The sequence below is a fragment of the Macrobrachium nipponense genome, chromosome 17, assembly GCF_015104395.2.
Source record: "Macrobrachium nipponense isolate FS-2020 chromosome 17, ASM1510439v2, whole genome shotgun sequence".
NCBI classification, from domain to species: domain Eukaryota; kingdom Metazoa; phylum Arthropoda; class Malacostraca; order Decapoda; family Palaemonidae; genus Macrobrachium; species Macrobrachium nipponense.
Window position 1 is genome coordinate 42,674,207 of NC_087210.1, and position 9,648 is coordinate 42,683,854.

At 39.1% G+C, this 9,648-nt stretch overlaps 1 protein-coding gene across 2 annotated transcripts in view; it reads right to left on the reverse strand.

The window, feature by feature from the left end:
• LOC135196199 (GATA-binding factor 1-A-like) overlaps positions 1 to 9,497 on the reverse strand; it is a 257,512-nt gene extending 248,015 nt beyond the window's left edge. Inside the window, exon 1 of one of the 2 annotated variants that reach the window (XM_064222803.1) lies at positions 8,267 to 9,497. The gene's annotated coding sequence lies outside the window, so the exon portion shown is untranslated. The remainder of the gene's footprint in view (positions 1 to 8,266) is intronic. The other variant, XM_064222804.1, reaches the window with a different exon arrangement.
• Positions 9,498 to 9,648: the final 151 nt, after the last annotated feature.

The following is a 9,648-nucleotide window of genomic DNA, read 5'->3' on the forward strand; positions in this document are numbered from 1 at the left end:
TTATGAGAGCGTGTACCGTAGGACAGTGGAAATAAAAGTCAGAATAATTATCGTCAGAGAGAGAGAGAGAGAGAGAGAGAGCGAGAGAGAAACGGGTCAATATTATGAGAGAGAGAGAGAGAGAGAGAGAGAGAGAGAGAGAGAGAAACGGGTCAATATTATAATGAAGAAAAATTGTCTAAGAGTTGTAAATGAATGGCGTATGAAAATTATAGGATGAGTTCCTGTGGAAGGCCATTTTTCTTTGTCATAATTTACAGCCAGTTTGAATGTACGATAAAATGGATACACTCCCATTGTTCCAGCATTTTTTTTTTTAATAATTAACCAAGTTGAATGTCGGAATAGGAATCCTGCATGGGGTGGGTGGGGGTGTAATACGTTTTCCGATTGTGTGTCATATTGTTAATGAGTCTTTTTTTTTTTTTTTTTTTTTAGTATATGTATAGGAACTTGTGTACATTTTCAACAAGAGATAAGCAAAAACCAGAAACATGAAGCAGCGAACGTTAACTTGGATGGTAGAAGAGGAAGTCTATGATTCGCATCGATATTTGGGAGTAAGAATAGCGGAAGAAAGTTGGGTGAGAGATAGGTGAGTCATAGAACAGGTGAAGTGAGAAAGGCAGCAAGGTGTGCAAAAGACTGGGATAAACTCAACTTGAATATCTATGGAAGCCAATTACTGAATTATTGAAGGGATCGTTGAGTTCTCTTTCCTTTCTGGGAGTGAAATACGGAAGTTGAATGTAAATAACTGATTATCTTATGAAACTGTGAGAAGGTGAGAAATAGGGATATATTATACAGAGAACTGGCAAAAGGTTTGTACAGAAATGAATAGATTAATGTTTTGAGATAGTCTGGTTTCTTGGAAAGACTGGAGGGAGACTGATTGATAGAAAGAGTACAATACTGAATGCTTGGAAGAGGGGATGAGGGTAAGAAAGCATGGAAATTAGCCAGATATGGAGTGAGAGAAGTATGTAGTGAAAGGAGAGGGCCATAATATTCTGACTGAGCAGGAGTAGCTATATGGATTGAGCACTGTGTGTAAAGTGAAGTTCAGGATACGGTGGTTGGAATATGAATGTGACGGGGAGAATAGCTGAATCTCTGTACACACGTGCGCGCGTCACCGTCCACAGTGGACAATCACTTCACTAAAGAAAGGTCAGCTATATATATAATATATATATATTATATATAATATATATAATTATAATATATATATAATATATAATATAACATATATATAATATTATATGGGCATGTTCCATTGCACATCACTATAACAATGTCTCCCAAAGCAACGAATTGAGTGCACGGGACTAATGACTTTTACGGAAAGAAAATCGTTTGGGTAACAGACTCTGGAGCCATCCCCTATCAGGATATACTACACACACACACACACACATACACACACACACACACACACACACACACACACACACATATATATTATATTATATATATATATATATATATATATATATATATCTGTGTGTGTATATCATATCATATATTTATAACCTAATATATAACATACTATACATATATATAAACATATATATATACATATATATAACATATAATATTAACATATATATATATAATATAATATATATATATATAAAATAATAATTAATATTATATATAAATATATGTATATATAAATATGCATACATACATATATATGAATAACTTGATCACGAAATATATAAAACGTGATGCTATGTATAAATAAAGGTAATGCCACGGAGGAAAAATGAAAAGATGAGAAATGTGGAGATTTTTCTGTCTACACGACCCTTTACTCGAGGCACAAGTAAAGGGTCGTTTGGCTAAAAATCGCGGCTCTTCGACATTTTTAAGTTCTTTAGATGTGATTTAGTAAAGCGATTTCATAAATTGTCACACAGTGAATGTAGGATGGCCCATGGATATCGATTGAGCAATGTCCCGATAAAACGTCTAATGAAAATTCAAAATTAGTTTTCCAGTAATATCCACATCGTTTTTTATAACATGTCTCACCATATATCATGAAGTTTCTAATGTGAGTTGTGAAAATATAAATGATAATTCATTAAATGTTGCATGTGTCAAATTTCATTAAAATGTGCGATTACACTTTGCCTAATACTATGCAGAAAGACCTTGTGGGTAGGTACCTTATTGCCAAAAGAAGTTACAAAAAATTTTGAGTTCTCTGCTAAAAAAAAGAAAAGAAAAAGAAAAAGAAAAAAGGCCAGTGTTTACAAATCCCTCACGTACTAAACGAACTCCCATAATTCCGCACAGTCAGACACACTTTGAAAAGAAGTCAATTTCCACGAGGACGGATACAGTAAGAAAGGCGAAAGCGATCATTTGCAGCATGTGCAATAGCCACAGGTCAGTCTGCTTGCAAAAACTCCATCTACAACACGAGCAAAATGGTCTGCCGCCTTATGCAACACTTACATCCATAACGTTTGGATAGAAGATACGTTATGAAATGAAGGCCAAAGGCCAAGCACTGGGAGCTACGAGGCCATTCAGCGCTGCAAGGGAAATAATGGCAAGGTTTGAAAGGTGTAAGAGGAGGAAATCCTATAGCAGTTGCTCTATGAAACAAATGATTAGGAGAGGATGAACTATGAGATGGAAGAAAGAGAACATGAATGTTTGTTTTTTGTATGGTGTTTTTACGTTGCATGGAGCCAGTGGTTATTCAGCGACGGGACCAACGACTTTATGTGACTTCCGAACCACGTCGAGAGTAAACTTCAATCACCAGAAATACACATCTCTCATTCCTCAATGAAATGGCCGAGAATCGAACTCGCGACCACCGAGGTGGGACACCAACACCAAAACTACCACGCCACTGAGGCGCAAGAGAACATGAATGGAGGTACAGTAAAAAGAATAAAAGGGGTTGCGGCTAGGGGCCGAGGGGACAGTGTGTGAGGTGCATTGATGGCCTTACCCACTTACGGGAAGACTTTTGTTTAGGGACATGAAGTGTGCAAAGGAGTGCATCAAAGGAAGAACTCCTCAACATTGCTATAAATCACATCCTTGCATGTCCTAAGAAGTAACAACGCCGACGGTGGGTCATTTATGTGCTTTAGAAAAAACCCTCGAGCCACTGAGTCTAGTTAATGATACTTAACGATGGTGATGACACCGTTGATGACAACGATGGCATTTGGGTCGTTAGCGTTGGTGATCGCGCCTTCTCCGAGTATTGTTGTTATTAGTATGATACCTTCAGAGTTAAGGATGTCAAATTTGGAATGATTAAAGAGACAGCCTCCTTCGCCACGAGAGAGAGAGAGAGAGAGAGAGAGAGAGAGAGAGAGAGATCTTTTTCTAAATGCCATCCATCATGAAATTATAAAATGTTTATAAACAAAGGGAAAAGGAAGCCGTGGGAAGGAATAAAAGCGTCATTATGCTTTTCTGTAACGTCTCTCTCTCTCTCTGCGTATTACAAGAAGGAAGAACCCTTAACAATAAGGTTTTAAGGTTTATTTTAAAAATGATTAAAAACACATATTTATTTTTATTTCTTTTTTTAACACTTCCCGTCTCTTATTATGACTTGGTTCGTGCTGTATTCTCATTATTGGCACACACACACACACACACACACACACACACACACACACACACACACACACACACACACATATATAATATATATATATTATATTATATATTATATATATATATATATATATATATATATATATATATATATATATATATAAGTCATATCACATTACCGTGATTCATATACTATACATCGAGCTACAATGTCCTTTAATATCTAATTCGATCTAACCTCGGAATTAAGTATATTTCCATATATGCTTAACCGAAGGGGAATTTTTCTTTACCATAATAGATTTGCCTGTACCTGGGCGCGAACGCCGGAGACATTCAAATCCAGGCAGGTCAGTGAAGCTCTTCCACCCCACCACCGCGAGAGTGGGGGTGGAAGAGCTTCACTGACCTGCCTGCATTTGAATGTCTCCTGCGTTCGCGCCCAGGTACAGGCAAATCTATTATCGTAAAGAAAAATTCCCCTTCGGTTAAGCATATATGAAATATATTAATTCCGAGGTAGAGCGAATTAGATATTAAAGGACATTGTAGCTCGATGTATATATATAATATATATATATATATATATATATATATATATATATATATAATATATATATATTATATATACACTAGTGCATCTCTCGACCAGAACCATGTACTTTACACATAGTAGTTAACTGACAGTGGTTGGTTGCAGCCAAAGGTGGCAGATAACATGGGGCCAGCAACCTTATTCCAAAATACTTGGTGAGAGCGGAAAACCTAATTCCTTTTGTGCCCATCTCTCTAAAAAAAACCGTCTAGACGAATATATGCTCTAACATATACACAAACTACGTACACACACACACACACACACACACACACATATATATATATATATATATATATATATAATATATATATATATATATATATATATATATATATACATATACTGTAGTTTGCTTAAGCCTAGAAAACTAGCCTCGTCTCGGTTGTTTTCCTAACAATAAAAAGACACGCAGATATGAGGTATCCGTCTGACATCGGGAATGAATCATTTCAAACCGATGGCCATCTGCCAAGTGTTCGAGTCTATTTATTTGTTTTTCCCTTCCTTGGGACTTTAAAGTCGGCGAGAGCCTGAGATTTCCTAATAAAAGCGCGGGGGGCTATCAGGGACTTCTCTTTAGGACGAGACTGCCTTCAGAAACACCATGATAGGCGATTACGAGGTTGTCTCGCGTCTGTGTCATAGAATAATAGGTCCGACAACCGGTTCTTCTATAAAAGGACTTTACACGTTAATAGAGTCGCGCCTCCTCCACGCGCGCGCTCTAAACACTATACGCTGCGGAAAGGTAAGCCACGATCCTTGGGGCTTGCCTCTGGTCTTAGAATCAGGGCCAGCGGTATTGTGCTTGCATAATGCGAGCAAGAGGAAAATAGAATGTCAAAGGTGAATAACTAATTGGATGGTCTTGTCACAGAAATTAATTACCGTCGACTAAATGGTATTCTGTGATGATGAGGACATGGAAGATACTGATGATTACTTAAGATGTTAAGATATAAGGATGATTAAAAAGAAAGCTTATATATATATATATATATATATATATATATATATATATATATATATATATATATAATAGTTTTAAATTTTGGCAATCGTAAAGGACTTTATTCATGTCAAAAACTTGTAGGTACCATAGATAACATACGATTGTTAGGTATTAAGGCATAGAATTTAGGTATACAGATTTGCAACTGTAAATTTCACAGACAGATAGATAGATGATAGATAGATAGATAGATAGGCTCACTTTAAATCTCAGAGAGAGAGAGAGAGAGGGGGGGGGGGTGGCGGGCGTGGGGGGAGAGCGTTACGTTGCAGGATAAATATACCCGATTTAAATGCACATAGATGAATGCTGACATCATAGCTATCCTGAATTCTTAGGAAAAAAACAGGAACTGAATTAATGGACACTAGCAAATTATGGGATTCAAAGTAAGAGATGAATGAAGATGAAGGTAACGCCCACACTTAGAGAGAGAGAGAGAGAGAGAGAGAGAGAGAGAGAGAGAACAGAATGACATTTTGCTGTTTATAAAGAAAGAAGCAATCTGATGAATGGTTTCTACCCGGTTGGGTCAAGCTCTCTCCTCGATTCCTTGACACAGGCGTGATCTCTCTCGTTTTTTCCCCAGCCGCGGCCCACTACAGTCGATTAACCATCAGCTGGTTTACCTTAGTTGACCTAATCAGTGACTGCTTAGGGCAACATAGGCAAACTGTTTTGTTTTCAGCAATCGGTCACAGATCCCTTTGTCGTCTCAGGTATCTTACATTCTATAGCTTGTTTGCATGGTGTTTTTTATGTTGCATGGAACCAGTGGTTATTCAGCAACGGGACCAACGGCTTCACGTGACCCCCGAACCACGTCGAGAGTGAACTTCTGTCACCAAAAATACACATCTCTGACCCTTCAATGGAATGCCCGAGAATAGAACTCGCGGCCACCGAGGTGGCAGGCAAAGACCATACCAGCCACGTTACTGAGGCGCTTATCCTATACTCTAATCCAGGATCGTCCCTCTAGTGAGGTGAGCGAGGACGCGCTAAATGACATGGAGGGAGAAGGACAGTGAGATGACATATTTATTTCTTCAAGAGAGGGAGAGAATGAAAAAGACAGCCAATAAAAAGAGATAAAGAAAATCCAGATAGATAGAGAGAGAGAGATAGAGATAAAGGGAAAATGAGAGAGAGGAGAGAGACGACTGAGAGAGAGGGACGAGAGAGAGAGAGAGAGAGAGAGAGAAGAGAGCATGTTTACTCAAGGTTGAAAGAGAGTTAGGACAAAATACGTTCTTCAGAGTGTGCTTGAGTAGGATCTACGGTCAGAAAGAAAGATAGTAAATTGTGTGATATGACAACTGCAGGATGAGAAAGCATCTTAGGAGCGATACCGATTTCTGATCACACTGTCACCAAATGTAAATAAGATTCGCATGGCTGTCATGTCCAAGTGATGAGTAACTATACTCGGTTTTTTTTCATCTGTCCATCTGCCTATGGTGTTTGTGTATGGCAACACTGCGTCCCGGTAAATAGTTAGCGCTGTGTGTAAGTGTTAGGTTAAATAAAAGGATATCTGGGTGTACATTTGCAACTGAAAAGTGTTTTAATAATTTACTGTATGCGAATTACCTAGTAGTACACCGTTAATATTCGAAATAGGATATTATTATAATCGTTGAATGTAAGCTGAATGTAACTATCTAAAGCCCGGGACGCAGTGTTACCATACAAAAACACCACAGGCGGATGGACAGATGAAAAAAAACAGAGTATAGTTCATACACGAGCACTTACGTGGACACACAAACATACACAAACACACAAACACACACACACAGGGGGAATAATAATAGAACGATAATCTATCGACCAAATTCATTACCCAGTGTGCATTAACGAAAGGGAGGAACGTTGATGGCAACCGATGTGAGAGGGGAATAAACTCATGTGTAAAGTCAATACTGCAAGGTTAAAGTGTTTTGTGACATGAGGTTCCATTTAGCCCTGCTTATAGCATTATATTATTGCTTGGATTTAAAAGAGAGAGAGAGAGAGAGAGAGAGAGAGAGAGAGGAGGGGGAAAGGTGAGGAAGCATGATCACACGCAGAGAGATGGTTTGAATATATATATATATATATATATATATATATATATATATATATATATATCTATTATATATATATATATATATATATATATATATATATATATCTATATATCTATATATATATATATATATATATATATATATATATATATATATATATATATATATATATATATATATATATATAATATATATATATATATATATATATAATATATATATATATATATATATATATATATATATATATATATATATATATATATGAACACACGCACATATATAGTATATATATTGCTAATGTTAACGGGATGCTGTAATATTACATTGTTGGAATTAGGCCATTCAGAAATTCATATGAAACGTAGGGATAGGGGGAGTTGATATTCTCCTTAAACCAACATGAATGTCAGTCAGTAACCTGTATTATCTATTGCACAATTTGTAAACAAGAGGCAAAGTGCTGTATCATTCTCTCACACTGAACTAGAGGCTCACAAATCATAGCCCCATCATCAGGTGGTCAGTCGGCAGGTGTTATGAAATAGATATGACAATGATTATCGTCCATGATTATCGCTTTAGTCACTCATTACAGCTTCCATCTCAGAATGCACAATTGGAACCAAATGGAATGACGTCATAGATCACCGTTCATGTTCATCACCTCTCGAATCACGTCTCATTCATTATCCGAACAGACAATTGTAGCATAGAAGGATAAAACAAAACATGGAGGGAATATAAAGAGAAACTTATCTCTGACCTGATGAAAGGAGTAAACATATCTCATTATCGTACAAGATATCACCTCAGATCCAATATTTGGCATTAATTGCAAAAAATAAAAATTATAAATAAATAAATAAATGAATAAATAAATAAAGTCAGGTCATCTTGCTAGCATTTTTTATCTTTTTTTTTTCTTTTACCAAATTTGTTTTCATGCTGACAAGAGTTGAGAAACTTCTTCTTCACTCTTACCATGAAGCGAGATGGTATCTAGTGGGAGTCTGTCATGTTTTTCCTGGCTCTGTGCTCTTTGGCCGGTACTTTCTTGTCACTGTCTTCTCTCTACATTCATCACTTAGCACTGTCCGACACCGCTTGACCCGTACTGATTTACCGTCAGGGTCCTTCCTTCAGCTATTACGAATATTTTGCCACGCTATTCGTAAGTGCTCGTGCGCGAGTCGCCGCCACAGAAACTCCACTCTTATGGCCGCCCGCCTCACGGTTTGTTTACGTTTGTTCTGTCCGGATGCCACTGGGGTAGGTGCGTGAGCGTGGGTGGGGGGAAGAGGCAGAGGTTAGTTGCTTCGGGGGAAGGGGGAGAAAGGCATATTGTGTGCGTGTATGTGATGGGGCTGTTGGGGAGGAGGAGGGGGAGGGGGCGGGGGCGGGAGAGGGGGCGAGTTTCAGGGTGGCACTTCACCTACGGATTCTCCAAAATTCACCTGCTGGAGGAGGGTCGCCTATCCACTCTCCGACGGTCACCGAGGGTTGTAACCGCAGAGCCCGTTGCCTTCGGAGGAGCACCGGAATAAAGAACACTGCCACTCGAAGGACGCAATGGAGGACACGGCACAAATGACACCCGGAGCATCAATACAAGACCGAATGCTGAGAAGGACGTCAAAATCCGCGTAGATCGACGAGCGCAACTGCGGCGTCAGGACCGTCATCGCAGGTCCGTCCTTCTGCCATTAAGCACTCTGCTCCTGGCGTCTATAGAGAGCCACACTGGCTATTATAGCGGGTGCGTTTGTTTTGTTTGGAAATAATGAGAGAGAGAGAGGAGGTTATCACAGCGTGGAGATGGTAGATAACCTTCTTTCTGATAACGCTATCTTCACCGTCCCATCGAGACCACACCAGCTCCGCCTAGTGGCAGTAGCGAGAACCATACATATGTCATCCTGTCTCCCTCCTCTGTTCTGTCTCTGCTCTTTCTGGCTCCTCGGTCGGCAGGCAGCAGCAGCAGCAGCAGCAGTCTCCCGCTGAGGGAAGAAGACTTGCTATATTCTCCCGCGTCCGGCTTCTGCAGTCAGTTAGTATTTTGAATGAATACCCTTTCAGTGGAGCTTCAGGTAAATGTTAAGGATAACATGCCGTCGTTATGGACATCATTGGAATTAGGAGGAATGAGAGTTGCGTGCCCTTATTTTTCTCTCGGTTTTTACTTTTTCTTCTTCGTCTGCTTGTTTCCCATTCTCGCTTTCGTGCACACCGGACTCCCGCCCATGTGTCGGCTCCGCCCACCGTTGATAAGATCTGTGATTGGCGGGCCCGGCAGGGGGTGGACCAAGCATGCGCCCGGAACAGCCAATGGCAGAGCGAGTTGCGACGAGATGCGAGCGATAAGG